The sequence below is a fragment of the Anas acuta genome, chromosome 3 (genome assembly GCF_963932015.1).
Source record: "Anas acuta chromosome 3, bAnaAcu1.1, whole genome shotgun sequence".
Classification (NCBI taxonomy): Eukaryota; Metazoa; Chordata; class Aves; order Anseriformes; family Anatidae; genus Anas; species Anas acuta.
The window spans coordinates 83,231,450-83,252,351 of NC_088981.1; the positions used below are offsets into that span (position 1 = coordinate 83,231,450).

At 38.6% G+C, this 20,902-nt stretch overlaps 1 long non-coding RNA gene across 1 annotated transcript; it reads left to right on the forward strand.

The window, feature by feature from the left end:
* The first annotated feature begins 9,546 nt into the window (after positions 1-9,546).
* On the forward strand, positions 9,547-11,246 carry LOC137853063 (uncharacterized). Its single transcript, XR_011094208.1, has 4 exons — positions 9,547-9,607; positions 9,739-9,830; positions 9,952-9,973; positions 10,556-11,246. It is a non-coding gene; the product is annotated as an uncharacterized lncRNA (long non-coding RNA).
* The last annotated feature ends 9,656 nt before the right edge of the window (positions 11,247-20,902 follow it).

Below are 20,902 nucleotides of genomic sequence, written 5' to 3' on the forward strand. Positions count from 1 at the left end.
CATCTCAGAAAGGTTCTTGTACATCTGTATGCTGTCTGATGTACAAAAAATATGCTTACACCCCCAAAGTGCTACCAAGATAAATACAGGGAAAAAGAATCTTTCCGCCCTTCATCATATTCTGCTTGCCCAGGACTTTGTATAGGATTTCTCAAAGCTAGTGGCTTTTGCTGTGGCCACCAGTTTTAAAACTGCTGCAGAAGAAAAGCGCAACCAGCATTTTTTCAGGAATTCCTGAAGTCTGTTGTAATTGTACATTGTTAAATCTCATGCTGAAAAACCTCTCAAGAGCTATGCTGGTTGGGTTTAAATGGTCTCTGCATCTTCAGGTGTTTGATGTGCTACAGTTGGTTTTCTAATCCTTCAGGCACTTGGAGAATATGTGCAATTGGTGTTCCTGTGCCACCTCATTGAGAAGAAAAGGAAGCTCTACAAGTGAGCAGTACTCATTAAATTCCCTATCATATTCAATTAAATATTTTGTCACATAGATCACAGTATCCAGAGTTCCTTTGGTAAATAGCCCTATCCTTTAATAGTTGTTTGGATGTTTTTTGTTTGTTTGTTTGTGTGTGTGACCAAATGTTTCTTCCACTAACTAGTTAAAATTTTTATTAGGTAAATATACAAGGAGTTGATCAACTGATCAGGTTCAGATAAGAAGAGCAAACTGTTCTTGGATAGAAATACCTGCAACCATGAACACTTCAAAGTGTAAAAACACGTGGAGATTAAAGTAATCTCTCAGGTATGTATGTGTTTCCCAGATCAGGAATGTTAAGTTTGGCTTATTAAGATCAGCTGCAAAATTTGGATTGTTTCATTAATTCCTAATATACTTTTCTTTCTTTTCCTTCTGACTTTACTTTTCCAAACTTACTTTTTCAAGGTGCCCCATACAATGGTAAAATAGAATGTAGGACTCTCCTTTTGGACCATAATTTCTGATATCAATCCATATTGATTTAAAACAGGATCATCATAAAAACTGTAGACTAATAAAATACTCTGTGATTTATGCCACTTTTGAGTGGTCAACTCTTCTTTCTCTCTTAGGCAAGTGTTGAATGTACTCATTTTAAGTCTTCAAGTATCACAGAATGGCTGAGGTTAGAAGGGACCTCTGAAGATCATCTAGTCCAACCCATTTGCTGAGCAGGATCACCTAGAGCACGTTGCGCAGGATGGCATCCAGGCGGGATTGTAATATTTCCAGAGAAGGAGACTCCACAGCCTCTCTGGGCAGCCTGTCCCAGTGCTCTGTCACTCTCACAGTACAGAAGTGCCCCCTCATATTCAGCCGGAACCTCCTGTGCTTCAGTTTGTGCCCATTGGCTCTCGTCTTGTCACTGGGCACAACTGAAAAGAGACCGGTTCCATCCTCTTGACACCCTCCCCTCAGATATTTATATACATTGGTGAGGTCTCCCTTCAGTCTTCCTTTTTCCAGGCTAAACAGGCCCAACTGTCTCAGTCTGTCCTCATACAACGGGTGCTCCAGTCCTCTTGTCATCTTCATAAGTCCCTCCTCTGGACTTGCTCTTGTAGTTCTATGTCCCTCTTGTAATGGAGAGCCCAGAACTGGACAACACATTCCCTAGGACTGAGTAGAGGGGGAGGATCACCTCCCTTGACCTGCTGGCAACAGTTTTCCAAATGCAGCCCAGGGTACCTTTGGCCTTCTTGGCCACAAGGACACATTGCTGACTCATGGTCAACCTGCTGTCCACCAGGATTCCCAGGGGTCTCTAAGTAATTGAAATTGCTCTTGGGTGATTTCACTGATGTTGGAATGTTGGTTACCTTATTTATTTATTTATTTATTTATTTATTTATTTATTTATTTATTTATTATCATCCTTGCATGTTCTGATTGCAGGATGGAAACTAGGAACACAGAAGGGCCATTAAAGATGAAGAGGAAAGAGGCCAGAATTTACAAAAGAAAGAAATGAAGAAGACAAATAAAGGAATGAAATACAGAGTCAGTATTTGCTTCTGGTTGCTTTGGTATTGCTAGCTATATTGTGACTCTTGCATTGACTCTTCCATTAACTCTGCCATCCATGATTTCACAAAAGTAGTGAAATTATAGTGCTAGGCACAGAATGGTCATCAAATCTGTGGTGTTTTTTGTTTTTTTTTTTTTTTTTTTTTTTCTGCAGAACTGAGAGGATTTACAGGTTTTTCTAATGTGTTCTTAGTGTCTTGTCAATTCTATACAATGGGCACTGAAGAATCAGAGAGGCATGGGGAAATCTGATGTGTCTGGAAAAGGTTCAGTGAATTGTCATATGGCTAACCTCACCAGTGCAGCCTTATTTACCAATGCAAATATTAGGAAATGAATGTGGGCAATTATCAGGTCTGTCTTCAAACACAAAATCAACACTTCAGAGGAAGGAACTGAGATGGTTTCACTCTCACAAAACTTTTTGTTGCTGGAGATCAACAACAGATTTTCCAGTGTATCTTCTCAAACGTATAAGGTCTTGCCCTTGCTGGAGTCATCTTCAGCCTTGCCTTTGGCAAAATTTCCTTTGGTAAAGGTTATTAAAGGGCCTGGAAGAGCTTTGATGTGTCTCAGTCCTGGTGATGTTGAACATTTCCTTAGTATTTCTAGCTAATTTGGCAGCTTGAATAACATGATAATTTCACCTTACCTTTTTTGGTGGCTACCTGTCAACACTTTTGGATAGGGCAGATGACAACACAATGTGGTACCTTGTTTGCTTTAAATCCATACATTTTTGCTTCCTAATTTGGAGTCCCTGCAATATTCCTAAACAAATCACTGGGCTGTAATGCTCACTCAGACCCAGTCACTTGAGATCGGAGAGGTTTTGTGTGATGACAATATCAGTCACTCAGTAACTTTATCCTGAAAAGGCTATGGGCTGGCAGATTTACATGAAGAAAAAAAAAAAAAAAGGTTTAAGGTGGTTACTGAAGGCTGGGTGTGGAGGAGCAGACTGTCTGCCCTATTGTTGTGTACCCAGTCACAGGGCTTTTCTTAAACTGGCTTGATGCCAGTTCAGGAAACACCTTGTCTATTTTAGTAAGTTAGGAAGTAACACCTTGCAGAAAAAGAACTTATATTTATTACTAATTAAAATAAATACACACACACACACAAAAAATAGTTTAAGTGCTAGAAGCATGTCCTAACTTTATTTCAAACAGAAGGTGTATGCTTTCCAGCTATGTTCTTGCACACATTTTATATTCAGCAGATAACATGATCTCTGGAACCAGTTTGTATTAAAAAATAATGTTCCTTATGCTTGTTTATAGTCACAAACAATTGCAAACATATCATAAATACAAATGTATTAATCACAACATGTCACTGACTAGTATAGACAATTTTCTTCATATCAATTGCTCATGAATTGTTGATTTTGAATCCACCCTATTCTCAATTATTTATTCTTGATGTGTGATCAGTCACATGATTCATAGGGCATGGAACAATCAACTTTCTGATGAGATGACTGAAGTATATTAAGAAGTATTTTAGACATTAGAATAATGAAAGTCATATACTTGGTGACGAGCAATGATTCAGATTGTCGTCTGTAGATATTAGTGTAACTGTTGGATAAGATGGCAGATAATACTTCAAGTAGTATTCCGTTTTTTATTTTTTATTTGTTGTAATTACACAGTTCTAAAGACTTTCCAAAATAAAAAATAAAAGAAACAAGCAAAAGAAAAAAGGAAAAAAATAAGAGAAGAAAGAAAGGCCTCCTTCCTAACAAGTGTCCTATGCCAAAAAAAAAAAAAAAAAAAAAGGATAAAATGATAAAATACAGAGGCATAGTGTTTATGATTATGATTTGTATAGGAGTTCAAGATTAGACATTCTCTGTCTTTGTCGTGGTTCCGCTCGAGTGGGCAGCCGAGCTCCACCACAGCTGCTCTCTCACTCCCCCTCCTCAAAGAGGAATGGGGAGAAAATATGTGAAAAGGGCTCAAAGGTTGAGATAAGAACGAGAAAATCACATAGTAATTATTGTAACGGGCAAAACAGACTCGGCATAAGGAGATAGTAAGATTTATTGCCTATTACTAACAAGCTAGGGAAGTGAGAAACAAAGGAAAGAAACCAAAAGCACCTTCCCCCCCCCATCCACTCTCTTCCACCTCCTCTCCCCGAGCGGCGCAGGGGAATGGGGGAATGGGGGTTACAGTCAGTCTACAGCGCTTCTTCTCTGCCACTCCTTCTCGGTCACTCTCATCCCCTGTGCTGTGGGGTCCACCCACAGGATGCAGTCCTTGATGAACTGATCCAGCGTGGGCTTCCCACAGGCAGCAGCTCTTCCAGAACTGCTCCGGATATGGGTCCGTACCATGGGGTCCATCCCTCAGGAGCAAACTGCTCCAACCTGGCTCCCCTACGGGCAGCAGCTCCTGCCAGGTCACCTGCTCCTGCGTGGCCTCCTCTCCACGGGCTACAGGTCCAGCCCGGAATCTGCTCCAGCAGGGGTCTTCCACAGGCGGCAGCCTCCATCGGTGCAGGGCCACCTGCTCCACCATGAACTCCTCCATGGGCTGCAGCGTGGAACCCTGCTCCACCGTGGTACTCCATGGGCTGCAGGGGGACATCCTGCTTCACCATGGTCTTCACCACAGGCCGCAGGGGACTTCTGCTCTGGCGCCTGGAGCACCTCTCCCCCTTCTTCTACACTGACCTTGGTGCCTGCAAGGCCCTTCCCCACTGCTCTCTCCCTCCCAGCTGCTGTGTGGCACAACGTTTTTTTCCCTGTCTTAAATATGCTCTCACAGAGGCGCAAAACAACATCGCTTATTGGTTCAGATCTGGAAAACAATGGGGTCCTTCCCAAACATGGGGCAGCTTCTAGATCCTTCTCACAGAAACCACCCCTATGTCCCCCTGCTACCAAAACTTTGCCACGTAAACCCACTACAGTCTTATGGCTTCCCAACATTATGAAAGAAAGATTGTGATGTGAATTATCTTCTGAGTGTTAGTGGAACAGATTGAGCATGTTCAGGTGTCAAGTAACCTGATATTGTAACCTTAGCATCTACATTTTGTCATCAGTGAACACAAATCAGTGTGTTACACAAACAAAAAATAATAATTTTGCTTGTCAGCTTATTACACTGACTACAGTGGTAACTGACAGGTCTAATTTCCATTAATACAAGTAACTTTCATGAATGTTACATTTTCATTATTTTTAGAAGCAATGACAAAGGAAGATTAAAATGAAAGCACTTGTTAACATGATTTATTGTCAGCACTTGCACTGCAAAATGATTCTGCAGATAAAGTGGAAGCTGAGCTATTCTCCGTCTGAAGAACAGCATTCTCAAATGGCAACACACACTATTATTTTTAACATCTCTTCTTTCAAGGGTATTTTAGCTTAATGTTTCAAAGAGAATTCAAAAATTCTCAGATCTGACTATTCACAAATAATAAAATCACAGCTCTGAGCAAACTGACATTTATTTAAAATTTAACAACAACAACAAAAAACACTGCTGCATGGGGTCACACACAGCAGATGAGTCAAAAGCTTCTCAAATTAAGAGAAAATTATTTTATGTGTTACAGGGATGGAGGAAATGCAGTTTCACTGCTTCACTTTGTATGTATAAATTGCATTAGTACTTAAAAGTATATCACTGAATTTAAAGCTGTGGCTCTAAGGAAATCACAGGCAGTGCTTTCACAGAACTGCTAATTAAGCAAACAGCACTGTGTGTAGCAATTGCATTGTAACAGGTTGAACCAGGAAATATGGTCCTACAATGTCTTTGTAACCAAAGAAGAGATGGAATGGGTTCCAAGATGAATAAAAAAAAATCCAAACAAAACATTTGCATTAGGATATTATGAAATATGAAAATATAATTATATTGATAGACAAATGTTTTCTGTTTAATAAAACTGGCTCATGGGTCATTGAATTCCTTCTCTGAGAATTGTCTTGTTTTCTATTCCCTATAGGGCACTGTGAAGTCTTCAGACTGAAACAGTGCTTGAACTGGGAGGCAAGGGAGCTAAAATGAAAAAAAGGAATAACTGTTCTTTTCAGCTCTGAGCAAACAGAGAAGTCCTAAACAGATGATCTGTTGAAAAGTCTTTATGGGCCAGATACTTCAGTAATAGGAGGGCAGGTTCACAGAAAAATTTCCATCCAGACATCTGAAAACTACAGCTTATTCTGGGAGCAAATCCATCAGAAAGACTGAAGCCGAAGAGAATTAGGATGCCTGTACTTTCCAGGAAAAATTACTAAGAAAATACATGCAAGGTCATGTGAACCAAACTACTCAAGGAAATTCTGTTTGTTGTCCTTAGAGTAACTAATGACTCAGTTTCTAGCACCTAGAAAAATACATAGACATTAGTGTGAATCTTAATTTGCAGCAGCCCCAGAAATAAACCCCAGATGAAGGGACAGAGTGCACCCCCCAAATAGTCTGCAGACAATACAAAGCTTGTCAAAGTGGCTGACACACCAGAGGCCTGTGTGGCCATTCAGCTTCAACAAGTGTAAGTACAGGGTCCTGCACCTGGGGAGGAATAATCCCAGACACCTGTATAGGTTGGAGGCTGACCTTCTGGAGACCAGCTCTGCAGAGAGGGACCTGGGGGTCGTGATGGACAACAAGTTAAACATGAGCTAGCAGTGTGCTCTTGTGGCCACAAGAAGGCCAATGGGATCCTAGCCTGCATCAAGAGGAGTGTAGAGAGCAGGTCAAGAGAGGTTATCCACCCCCTTTACTCAGCTCTTGTGAGGCCACACCTGGGGCATTGTGTCCAGTCCTGTGTTCTTCAGTACAAGAGGGACATAAAACTTCTGGAGAAGTATAGAGCCATGAAGATGATTAAGGGACTTCAGCATCTGTGCTATGAGGAAAGACTAAGTAAGCTGGGCCTGTTTAGCCTAGAGAAGAGGAGATTGACAGGGGATCTTATTAACCTCTTATAAATACCTGAGGGGACAATGTAAAGAGGATGGGGCCAAACTCCTCTCAGTGGCAGCCAGTGATAGGACAAGGGCTAATGGGTATAAATTGAACCACAGGAGGTTTTGTTGCCATATGAGGAAGAACTTTACAGTTCAGGTCACAGCACTGGAACGGGCTGCCCAGAAAGGTTGTGGAGTCTCCTTCTTTGGAGATATTCAAAACCCGCCTGGTTGCAATCCGGTACAACATGCTCTAGGTGCCCCTGCTTGAGCGAGGGGGGATTGGACTAGGTGATCCTTGGAGGTCCTTTCCGACCTCAGCTATTCTGAGATTCTGTGATTCCATGATGTACTGAGGTGCAGCGTTTAGCTTTAGATAGTGATCAGTAGTACATCACATTACATCGATGCAGTTGTTTCAGAAATATTTTGATAAGCTCAGTCAAAATGAACATTGGCTGCTTTGTTTTGGTTTGTTTACAGAATGGTGCACTTAATAAATAGTGGTTTGGATCAAACCTGTCCTGTGAATGAGTTCAGTTACAGTGCTACATGTTGTATTAAAATATGGGTTTCATGCACTGTGGGACAAACATGCTTAAGCAATGTATGATTTTACAGGAAAATATGAAGATAAAACTGATGACATCTTTTTCCCTGTCTTCTTTATAGCTGAAAGTAGTCTCCATATAAGAACATTTTCCTCTAAGTGTAAAGCATCTTTTTTCCCCCTGAAAATTTGTAAAGGATTCTGTTCTTTGATTTACATATACACAAGCTACAAGGGGTAGCTGAAAAGGAGTTATGAGCTGCATCTCCATCTGTTCCCTGAACCTGGGATTGGGATGAATTCCCTTCTCCCTCAGGACTGCCACAAGATGACCTCAGAGAGACCACAAGGCTGACGAATCTGTGGAGTACACAGATTTGTACACTACTCTCTGCATGAGATCCTGAGAAGTTAAAGGTGGGTTCTTACGTATGAAAGGCAATCACGTAAAACAGCGTTATGACAGGACTCTTATTAATCTAACTTCTTTTACTGGTAATGATTTTTTTTTTTTTTTTTTTTTACTGTTCCATCAGGATATGACTTTTTAAAACACACTGAAAGGGACCCTGATGTGATACATTAGAATGAGAAGGACCATGTGGTTTCCATTTCAGGAATGCCAGTCTAAGCATTTAATTGAGAAGTAGTTACATCTGATGTTTTAACTAAATATACTGTAGTTGTTGTCAGCCTTTCCAAGTGCAATTTTTAATTTCCATATAGCCACAAATTCCACAAATTGCAAGCACAAACCATGTCCACAGTGCCTCATAGTTGCTTTAATCCTGAATCCAAAAACATGCCATTAGTGTTTTGTTTTGTTTTCATTGAATCTATATGTCAAAATAAAGGGAGAAAAAAGTGACAGCAACAGAAAAATACTAAATGTTTTTGCTGTTTGCTCTTTACAAGAATGGAGTTTGAATGTCTGAGATCAAAAAAAACTCAGAGCACATCTGTAAATGATAACTCAACTCTCCTGAGGAAAACTGGTTCATCGGTCTTATTACCTCAGCCCTGTGTGCCTGCCTGGAAACTAAATAAACAGATAGCTTGCCAAAATGAAACATCAAAATCCAGAATAGAGTTTGACCTGGGATGCTTAGCTCTCAGACTAAGATGGGCTGCTAACCAATGTTGATAGGAAGTCTTCCAGGATAAAATAGAGTTAAAGCTAAACATGCATAGTCCTTGCAGCTAAGCAGACAAACCAGTTTCTTTGTCCACTGTCCAATTGTTATTAAGAATATATTATAAATGAGTCTCAACAGTGACTTTTAATGGTGTGTCTTTTTAAGTCAGTATTCCCCACCTCCACCATTAAAACCAGTATCTCTTGTACAAAGTACATTGGCTAAAATAATTAATCTATATTATGATAAAATCTGAATTATGATAAAATCCAATGGACAGCAAGTATCCCTGGGACAGAGTTTTGTTTTCATGCTTCTATGAAAAGGGTGTTCAAGGGCTTTGCAAACGTAGGACTTAATTCTTACTAAAATTGAGGTAACTACTTGACATGAATCTACATACTATCATTTTAACTCTTAAAATGAAACTAGTTACTGCTTTGTCTTCTGCTCTCATGACTTTTCAGATAGTTTGCTTGCAATATTATTCACCATTTTTAAGAAGCAAGAAATGAAAAAAATATAGATCTCATGATAATCAAATAATACAGAGTGAGAATCCTGTATGTTGAAAGAAACCTTGATAGCTTATTCCAAATGTGACCACAGTGTTGGTTTAGTGAACTCAGTACACGCAGATCGTGAAGTTATTAGGGGATTACTGCTATGAAAATTGCTGTGTCATGAATGCCTCTCTGTCAGCACAGGTTGGCTTGATGAGACCTGCCTGACAAGGTGGTCATTAAATCCTAACAGGCAGCTACTGAGCCTGAAACACCTTGGGGCAATAGGCTGGCTGAGGCCTTGGTGATCAAGGGGGTTTGGGTCTACAGCTGTGGGCAATTTGCCAAAGGCTGAGACAGAAGGCAAGTGTTAGGAGAAGAGGATATAAACAGAGTGAAGCCTGATAGAGATAGTAAGTGTTTAATGAGAGAGATGAGTGAGGGGTTGAGTTTAAATCCAGGAGTAAGGTACTTGGGGTGTGTTTAAGATGCTTAGAGCAATCACCTTAGAGTTTAGAGAATCTGTGGGTGTCCCAGAGAGGGGTTGGTGAGGTGGTGCAAATCCCATGCTCTGAAAATGCTATTCTTTGATCTTTTAGATGCATTTCTATAGTTGGGAAGATACAACTTGTTTCTGAGATCCTGTACTGTGAGAACTTTTCACGTGGAGTATGTGCAAGGGAGGGTGCCAGTGAGTATTCTCCAACACTTTCCCTGCCTCAAGGTCAAAGACTGATCAAAGAACATCAGTTGAGAAGTATGTAATAAAGGAGGCATATAACTGTACAAAGGTCTGCTTAATCCTTTTTCAGGTCTGCAGAACTGTGAAGACAGGTAAAAAGGAGAGAATGATCACTCTAGTGTAAAGTTCAGGCTATGTTGTTAAACCATTTTGAATAGCTTTCCCTTCAGCTCAGCACTACAGTATGCAATACAGCACTTACAGCTCTGTCAAGTCACTGGTCAGTCTTGCGTGCTGGGAGGAGGGACACTGTTGTGCTAGTGACCTCTGGGCTTGATCTACAAGAATGAGGTGACTAAGCTGAAAATGCTCAGTTTGTTCTCACTTAAGAAAATGAGTAAGTCAGGCTGCAGAGAAGACAGTGCCCCTAGGCCCTGCTCTCTGGAGGTGGGTCACTTCAAAGATGGAGCTAGACCAAAATTTTTAGTACTGTGCCCCAAAGCGTGAATGACTTAAGCCGTTAAATTGCAGTGTGTGCATGTGACTCTCCACATTGGCAAATATTTCGCGTGAAGAGGGGAATGTTACCCTCAGCAGTGAGATTTTGATGCGAAGGGCAGGGGCTCTGCCTCAATTGCTTTGTGGTTTTGTGTGTTAATCTGTAAATTAAGGGTGGGAAGTACTGTAGGCATCAACGTGTTAACTTTTTTTTTTGTTTTGTTTTGTTTTTACAGTAAAATGCAATTTATACTCTTGCAAGATAATTGCTTATAATATCAAACATAAAACCATTTCAAGGCTGGGAAATGTGAGAAAAAGATTCTTTACACTCTTGGTGGTGCTCAAAACTGACCTACAATCTGGTCCAACCAAAAGCGAAGTTGGGCGCATCTGCAAGCACATTACTGAATATCTTTGTTGCCTGGTTTTCTCCCAGGCTCCACTTTGGAGTAAGCCAGCTATTTCCTTTCAAGAGGAGACCTAGATACAGTTAACATGATAATTTGTTCCAGGGTCTGTTCCTGACAGGCTGTATGGATGCAGCCCACGTCAATGTTGACTCTTTCCATCTAGGACATTCCTCCTACATTATCCCATGCGGTAATGCAGCACATATCCGTGGTGTCATGCTATGAAAAACACAGCTGTACCAGACTGCATCACAATCCTCACTTTATTTTAGGCATTGTGAACTGGAAAATGATGACAAGTACTTAGCCTACCCTTGACCTAAAGGAATCCCTACAGGAGTGGGATGCCTTTAATTTATAGCCTCAGCCAGTACATCCTGGGGAGCCTGGTGAGGTCAGTGCTGGCTGTTCTGTTGTGCCTTTAAATGCTGAGATTTCTCAGATATTAACACAGGAGAGATCCTGTGAGACCACTTGGAGAATGTAAGGTGAATAAAGTCTTCATCTATTGGTATATCCTTTGTTCAGTACATCTTCTCTTCAAGGGTATGTGATAAAAAGTAAGAAGAAAACATGAAAGTATCAGAAAAAATGTAATGATGTTGCTTTGTAAAATTAATCAAGGAAACGTTTTTTTTTGTTGTTGTTGTGTTTTTTGTTTTTTGTTTTTTTTTCCATAAAAGTCTCCTCATGTATTCTTTTTCTAGCTTGTATTTGGTGAGACCAAGGAATATAATCTTATATCATTAATTCTATTATTAATAATCCATCTTGCTTTCTAAAAGAGCTAACACATACAGCCTTCTCCACACTGTCTATCTAAGGAGAACATGTTAACTGGTTTTTGGACGTACATAAGTTCAATAAGCATTATTTCCTGAAAACAATGTGCCATAGTTCCAGGACTGAGTAGCTTGGGGAAAACTGGTGGGTGTTTATAGCAGTAAAATAACATCTTGCAATCAACTTTCAAGATCTTATTCCCAAAGAGATAAAAACTTCATATTTACATACGTCTGTTTATGTATAGAGATTGCTTCACTCATCAGAGAAACAGAGCCAGTTGTGGCTAGGACATGACAGCTGCTCACTAGCTGATGCTCACACATTTTAGGACAGGAAGGGAAGAACAATAACACCCTCAAGAGGAATTAAAAACATATTTTTATCAGAAGACTATGGAAGGCATAACAATTTTCTTACATGTTGTCAGTGACCACCAGTAGCTCACCAGCATATAGAATTTTACCCAGCTGGTTAATATTGATGGTACCACCACTATTTTCCGCAAGTTTTTATTTTGTTACCACTCTTCCAGTTACAGATTTGTCTGTTTTGCTCATGAATTGTGGCAGACTTATGACAATCAGATTAAAATCCATTTTTCTCTGAATATTCATAGTTAATACTTTTTTATACTGTTTTTGAACACACAGTAAATCACTTTCCATGCTATTTGCATGAAAACAGATGATATGATAATTTACAATTTGCTATACAATTGTTTCAGGACAGAGAATATGCAATACAAGTGAAAACAGCTATACACTTCTCAGTGAAATGTATCAAAGTAGTATTAAAAAATATTTGAATATATAGTTGAGTTTCTTGGCAATATTTTTCCTGGCAAGAAAATCACCTCCAGAATAGTTTACAATGATTATTCTAATACTTTTCCAGCTGACATCAGCCAGGACTGTGCCTCTGTAGCAGCACTAAAGCTGGCCTATTTATGTAGCTATGCTCAGGAAATGCTTCTATTTACAAGTCTATCCACACTTCATTGAAAACATTGAGCACATTTTTTTTCCTTATTTAGTGTCAAGGTTTTATACTTCAGATTATAAACTCAAACTTGGATAAATGCTGGACTCACATGGTGCAAAGCACAGGCCAAGTGTATTATGCAGATTTCACTACCATGCTTTGTATTTAGATTTTGGATGATCTAATCTTTTAATTGTTTTAAAACACTGGCAAAAGCATGGACAACAGTATCAAAGCCCCAAAGGTTAGAAAATGAATCCAAATACATGAAGGTCTGTTACCCAACCAAAAAGCTATTTAGGGTATATATTGGCTCACAAAGAACTGAAAATTTTTGACGTTTCCCAGAAGCTGAACTGACTTTCACTGCCGTCATCGTGCTAATCGCTTACACTGAGATACAAAAATTGAGCTGCCCCACTGTATGTATAACTAAATGGACATTTTGAATATAACTTGTTAGAATGGTAAAGGGTCAAAGGTGTCTTAGGTGTGTTTTTTGTTTGTTTGTTTTTGTTTGGGTTTTAGTAAGGAGGAGGGAAAGGAAAGGCAAGGGTTATGGTATTATCAAGTGGCTATGCAGCAAGTGCATAAGCAACTTTATGCTAATGAATATAAAACTTAAAAGTTGCCTACTGCCAACTCTGTCTGCAGCTTTAGTGAGCTAAATGAGCTAAATTGTGAGTGAGGAAGCTCACATACGCAGCTACATTCAGAGCACTGAAGCAGGAAGATGGACAGATTTCCAGAAATGCTGGAACAGGTTGCTTTACTAAATATGTTTCATACAGCTAGACTTCATTTTGATTTTGAAAGCTAAACCAAATTGCTCTCAAACAAAGATTTCTTAATAAAGAAAAAAGTTTGAATGGCAAGAACATGGGGATAATATGACATCCTAATGTAGCAGGTGTGTATTTTAATACACGTATTATTCGGTTTTCTTTGATTTCCACATGGTATGAGCCTTGCCTTATGTAACCATTAACTGGATATTTCCTTTGCTTCTATTCTTCAGTGTATTTTCTGCAAGGAAGTGTTACGACAAGTCACACTACAGAGGTGACTGACTGGCATCAAAAGCAATCTTGCCTATTTCTATATTGCATAAGGTTTAAATCATACCAAATATTTGTCTTTATAATGCAGTCCTGGTTCTTACTAAACTGCTATTGACTGGTGCTGTGAATGAACAATTTGGGACCATACTTGTTTCCATTAATGTCAAGAGCAACTTGCTATCAAAGAAAGTTGATTCTGGTCCTCCAAAAATAAAAATAAATAAAAATAGTGGTGCATGGGTTTTGCAACAGACTTTATAGAAATTCTTTTTGGATGCAAATATTTTGGAAAAAAAAACAAACAAACACAAAAGTAGATAAAGTTGCTTGGATCCCACTGGTCACTGTGAAATGATGTTCCTGAGGAAAAAATCCTGAGAATTATGATACTGACAATACAAATGTGCTGGTAATACATGCCGGGGGGTATTCAAGTGGGAAGAATAATGGTTTAATTGTTCACTTAAAAAGATTACAAAATGAATGGGAAACGATTGGTTTTTAGTATATTCTAGCAGCATTTTTGCATCAGAGGACTGTGTATTCATAGCTTGGACAATGATACCTTACTATGGATTGCAAAATCAGATATTTTGCTTGAAAAAATATTACTGCAGGGAAAACATGGCTTAGTCCTGTAGACATTTTTTTCCTTGCATGGTAGGGAGAGGGGCTTAATTACAAGTTAGTCATTTGGTCTGGATAACTACAATGCATTTGTTTTTCTCCTCATTATGAACGTTTGAGCTTTGTCAAGAAAAAGTGTGGACTGCAGTAACTACTATGCTTTACAACCAAAAGACATATGTAAATGGTATTAATCCACAGGTTCTGGTGGTTTTACTGCTTTAGCACTGTCAAATGTTTTCATAAATATTTTCATAATTACGTTGTAATTATGACCCTTATCAGTTACATTACAAGTTATAGAGTTAGTGCTACTTACAGAAATATTGATTTTTATTCCTTACATGTCTTTATAAGCTTCTGTTGTTGTTTGGTGGAACTGGTGAATATCTCTAAATATGTTGTAGAAATTGCAGAGTATAAATTACTCCGTCCCTTCTATAAATGGACAGAGTAAAGGAAAGTTCACAGAAAAGAGAATTGACAAAGGTTTGGAGAGGTTATGTAGTCTATACTCAGCCTCAAGAATTCAGCTCTGCCTTTACCACCCCAGGCAAACATTTGTCCAACCCCTTCTTTGCAGCTCCCCTTGAGAGAGATTTCACAATCACCCAAAGTAATCTATTCCCATGCCTAGTGATTCTTCCTGATATCCAACCTGAATTTCTCTAGTGGTAATTTGAGTGCATTTCTTCTTGTTCTCTCTCCAAGGACATGAAGAACAGATTATTCCTTTGCTCTTTGCGGCAGCCCTCTCTGTACTTGAAGAGTGTTATCAGGTCTTCCTTCAGGCTTCTCTTCTGTAGACTAAACAAACCCAATTCGTTTTCAATTACAGCTTACTGTTACTTAACTGTCTGTGAGATGTAAAGTGGAAGGGGCATTTACAAAGAACACAGTGTTATCACAGTAAAAGAAAAGTTTCAGAACACACACATGAAGAGTGTTTCACTCTGGTTTGTGTGCTTCTGTCCCATCTATTTCCTACATTACATTTAGAGACTTGCTTCACACTTGTTTACAAGGCTTTTGTTAATTGTTGCTCTGGTCCAGATCTGAGTTCAGATTCCATCTGCCCATAAAGCCAATGGGGAACTTTATTCAAAGGTTTTAATTGAAGTCAAAATTTCCAAAAAGTCAGTGAAATCTTTCAATTAGAACTGCCTAAAAGAAAAGACCAATGATTTAATGTTGTACTACAGCTGAAAAGGAAGATACTATTATTGGACTTCACAGGAAGATGTCCTCTGAAAACCAGGGGTAGTTCTTTCCATTAATTTACTTCCTCCTCCACCTTCTCTTTTTCTCTGAATGGAATGATGGAATTCATCATTTGAAAAAAAAAAATGAGTAAGCTTAACTCTACTCCTAAACTGTCTCTCTCTAGAAAGAGACAGTCTCTAGTAACACTTAAAGTTATTCTGTTACTTTTTTTTAATTTATTAAAGAAAATGTTAGTAACTCAATTTCTTACTACTGTCCAAATGTTGTGCTTTTAGCTATCTTTCAAACACTAATTTTGATGTGGTTAGCATAAAAATTTGTCAGAGTGATAATAATGCACCAGGTAGAATAATCTTGAAAATTCATTAATGTGGACTCACACAAAAATGCATTTGAACATGGTTCACTTAAGACCACAGAAGACAATGTAAGCAGGCAAATGAGGAAATGATTTGGCAGCCCATAATGCTGTAATAGATTCTGGGATGAAAACAGACAAATCATAAAGTATTTTGACTTCTCCAACTTGATGGTAAATTTAAAAAAAAAAAAAAAAAGAGCAGAGAGGTAGGAATAGGGAAGTGATGTTACTTCTGTGCTTTGTATCAATGAGAAAGAAGCTGGAATTCTGTCTGCAGATTTGGCATTGAATTAAAAAAAAATTATAAAAAGAGGGAGAAGAGCGGTAAAAGAGGGAAAGCAAAGTATTTTATTTTATTTATATTATATTAATTACATTACATTAATTATATTATATTATATTATATTATATTATATTATATTATATTATATTATATTATATTAATTATTTAATATTGATTATATTATATTAATAATATTATATTATATTTTAGTTACTGAAATGGGATTTAGAGGTGTGCATAAGCATTTCTGGAAAACAGCAGACACTAAAAGGTTCTTTGAAAGAAAAAGCTATAAGAGGCATCCTTGCAAGCCAAAGAGGCAAATTCAAACAGGAAATGAGACAAGTGCCTTTAGAAGTAAGGTAGGAATGGAACAATAGAAACTAACTACCAAGAGAAGTGATAGACTTTCCATCTCTTATTGTCTTCAGATTAATACAAACTGCCCTTCTGAGAGATGTGCTTCAGCAAAGCAGAAGTAGCTAGGTTCTACCTGGGGAAAGCAAGGTGACCTACATTGGTAGCATATGGACAGTGAGAACAGATCACTTGTGGCTTCCCTTTTGGAGATTCAGTGCTCTTGGCAGGAAGCTTAAAATTCTGAGTTATGAAGGAAGTAATTTGTCATTTTTCTATTCAGACTGATCGTCTTACTCCTTTCTACAAAAGTGGCAAGTATATCTTCTTTATCCTTATGTCAGTTATTAAATGTCAACAGCTTGCATTTCATCTTGTTTATGCAACCACAGTTTTGAATCTCTCCATTCTTCTACAGACTGCTTTGCTAAGAGCTGGAAAGGTGAAAGAAACAGAGGTTTGGACAGAAGAGCATTCATTGAGAAATGAGCAGTTTCTTAAAGAGCAGTTCTCAGGCTCAGAGCAATTCGCTCTGTACTTCTGTGCTCTCAAAGCATAGCAGGTCAGCTGGTGTCACACCCCAAATTCCTCTCTGGCCAGGATTCCAATAGGAGGAATGAAGAACCACTTCAAAGTTCCACTGTTCTGCATAAGGAGGTCTTTTTCCCAGTGATGTGTCAACCTCTCTGTGCCAAGTTATGTGCAGCTCCTCTTTCAGAAGCAAGAGCCACCAGTCACATGATAAAGAACAAGGAAATAAGATCCCAACTTTGTTGCCACTCTGGGCAGAAACAACAGAAAACTATCCCAGGAGCCAGTAGGGATGTAAAGGTTTGTGACATTAAGACCACTGTCTAAAAGTACAAGGAATACAAAGCTGCCTCTGCCTTCCATGCTCTGTTATCCCTACCTGTAATACTCCCTTCCTTACCCTGCTTTTTGCTCAACATAATTCCTTGATTTTGGGCATTGAAAGCACAGACAATGCTGTGGACTGAACTCCACCCATTGAATTTCAAATTTCTTTTTCAATGCCTGACAGAAGCCTAAGGAGACACTTCCAATCTCTCCTCTTGGGTAGCCTTGCCCAGGGAGGAAAGTCATCATAACAAACTACCCACTTCTCTTGCTGAAATGACTTATATGGATAAGATGTAGTAGATCTTGGTTCCATTCATCCATTACCATCCTGGCCGTTTCCCCCATATGATAAGGATATAGAATCATCGAATCCTAGAAACATTGAGTTTGGAAAAGACCTTCGAGATCATCTGGTTCAACCATCACCCTACTACCAATGTAACGCACTAAACCACATCCTTAAGCACCAGGTCCAACCTTTCCTTGGCTACTAAGATGGTGAAAGGCCTAGAGGGGAACACGTATGAGGAGTAGCTGAGGTCACTTGGTCACTTCCTCACATCACATCTAATCTAGAAGAGGTTTTAAAGAACAACAACAAAAAACAAACAAACAAACAAAAAGCCAATAAAAAAACACATGTTGGTGTCTTCTTTTACCTTCACTGACAGGAGCTGGTCTCTTGTTTCAGAGACCTCTAGTCAGTCAAAGGCAGGAACACCCTCAAAACACTCCAATGGGTCATTCCCAGTTGGGTCCAGGGTGAAAGCAGCCCTGAGGGTGCTCATGTTGTGTGTTCAGGTCACACAAATTGGCAACAGGTTCTTTCTAGGCTCAGCACACTCTTATTCCTGTACCTGTACACAGTAGAGGTCAGTTCCGTCCAGGCCACCCTTGCCCTTGACACAGAGCTCTGCTGCATTGGAGCCTTTCTCTTTGGGTTATTGCTGAGACCCAGAGTTGAGAAAGTGCTGCGGGAAAGGTGAAGGGAGAGTCAGGTCCATTCATGCTCTTGTTATTCTTCTGAACCAGAAGAGACATCCTGGGCAGCACCGGCAGTTCCTCATACAAGCAATGCTCATACAAGGAGACCCTTTCTGCAAGAGCTATAAGGCACCTGTTTACCAGCCTTTATTCATCTTGTGCGGTCTGTTTCTTGTTTATTGTTAACATTTCCCTCTCTCAGTTCCACTAAACCCTGTTTTCAGATCTTCATTTGAGTTATTTTTAAGTAACACTTAAAAAAAATTATTAATGTTCTCTCCTGTTTCCTCTTTGTCTTCCCTCCCTTTCTCTCAGTAGCTTTAGTTTCTTTCTGGTTTTAATTTTGTCTTGCTTAGCAGGAGAAATGAAAGACTGTTTGCTGATCCTGTCCCCACCCTTTCCCTTTGTGTCACAGCTGGTCCCTGAAATATGATGGAATAATAGTTCTGCATGTTCTCCCCACCCGCACCCTTCTTTGGTCTTTTAGAAATGAATTTTGGTATTGTTGAAAGATCTCAGCTGATTCTGCCAAGTCAGAATGTCTAAAACAGACTTTATTGAGAGGAAATGGATTTAATAACTTATAAAACCACAGTTTCTATTTAATTCTTGATTTAAAAAGTGAATGTAGGGTAAAGGAAGGTTTGGACATTGCTGGGGGACCTGGTATGTGCTTTGTTCTTTTGAATATACTGATATTTTGATGAACTAGATTGAGTAGCTTCAATTTTTTATCCATTTGACATAATTTATTTTCAAGTTAAGTAGGCAATGCAAGACACAGTGATACAGCTATAGCATGGATGAGATGTGATGAATGCACAGCAGAATGTGCACAGAATGACATTGCTACAATCATCTGCAGTGTTAGACTTTTTCAATGTGCAAAGTTTGCCAAGAACAGAATATAAACAATCATGCAAACAGCTAAATAAACAGACTGTGGCATAACTCTGTAAAAGAAAGAAGGAACCTGAGGATTAACAAAGGAAAAAAAAAAAATCCTTTTGTATTGCATAAGATTCAGGTGAAACTCTTGTTAACAGCTAACCTAGTCAGATTCATAGGTGATTTATAAGTTCACTGAAGATGTATGTGACCCCAGTTTTTATTGCAACAGTTTTCTGAGCAATGACTGGTGGTTACAGATATATCCTAATCTTACAAAGGGAGTGTAATGATGCCTAGATCCTTGGGGGAGGCCATCTCAATCTGATAAATGGTTACATAGTTTTGTTATTTTAGCTAAATAATAATAAATAGTGACAAAGTTAATTCCCAATAAGAGTATATCTGAAAACTGGCTTCTGTATGTATAAATGCATCTTTGCTGTACCTTTTTAACATAATTAGACTTCTGATTTGTCTGCACTAATGTTATAGTAAAATGTAAATAGAAACAATTCTGCAAGTGTTTCCATATACCTAATTTGTCAAAACATTTAGATACAAACTAGAGGGGTGCTTCATTCATATTTTGTTTAAATATTGTTTGAGTAAGTAACTTAAATACAATGCAAACCACTAGGATCCTGGAAAACAAAATTCTAAAAAGCTGACGTTTAAGACTAATATGATGTCATTCTGAGGAGGAAAATGTCATCTTGACACACAGAAAGGGCATAGTTATCAAGCCAGCTTTGTGTCATAGATACACTTGAGTGTTTTTTTTTTTTTTTTTTTGTTTGTTTGTTTGTTTTTTGTTTTTGTTTTTAAAAAAAGAAAACATAATGTTAATTATTTAATTACAATTCCAAATATTTATACCTATTTAGCTTAGTGGACCTTACATCCAGTTGTAAAATGGCAAGTGAAATGCTGAACTTGAGATCATATAGTACTGTGCTCATCAAACCATCTGATGTTACTGTTTAAAAGGGCAAGCTATTGTGGTCTCAAACTCTTTTGTCATCTACTAAATTATAGCTTAATTCTTCACCAAATTCATGCAGCTCTGCAAGTTTCCATATACACATAACTTTGTAAAAAGAAAAATATCTTATTTGGAAAGCCACACATTTCTACAGTTTCCCAGAAATGCTGTTCTGCAAGCTGAAAGCATCTCATAAGGAAAGATCTTGTGGCAAACCTAAGGCAGTAGAAGCCAGGAAAACTTGTCCACTTTTTCTTTAACATCCCAGTCCTCATTAGCACGTCAGATTAGTCCACTTCACATGCCTATCATTGTTGTAATGCACAATCAGGGTTTTTCTTCTCCAAATGTTTTGTAGCATTCCTTAAAATATTTGGCTGGAACTTTGCAGGTTTAACCAACCCAACAGAAGAAAGGAAGAAGAGATTTTTCCTGTGGCTTGATTATGGCAGTGTTTCACATCCCAGGTATTGTTTGTAATTACACAAATAAGCTTAACGTTAGGATCCATGGCTCAGAAAATGCAATAAATTCATCTCAGGATATTCAGGGTTGGGCTTGTCTTTAAGAAGTGATGAGGAGCTTTCACTTGTTATATCTATATTAAAATGATCTTTAGAAGTTCAGATCATAACTTGGTACCTCTTTCCAAAACAGTTAATGCTTAAGACTTGTTATGTGTTTTATTCATAGCCTAAAACTTGACTGGATAAATAAGCTTCAAGTTTGAATTCACTGTGTTATGCTTTTTTAACTGGAGGTCACACTGAGT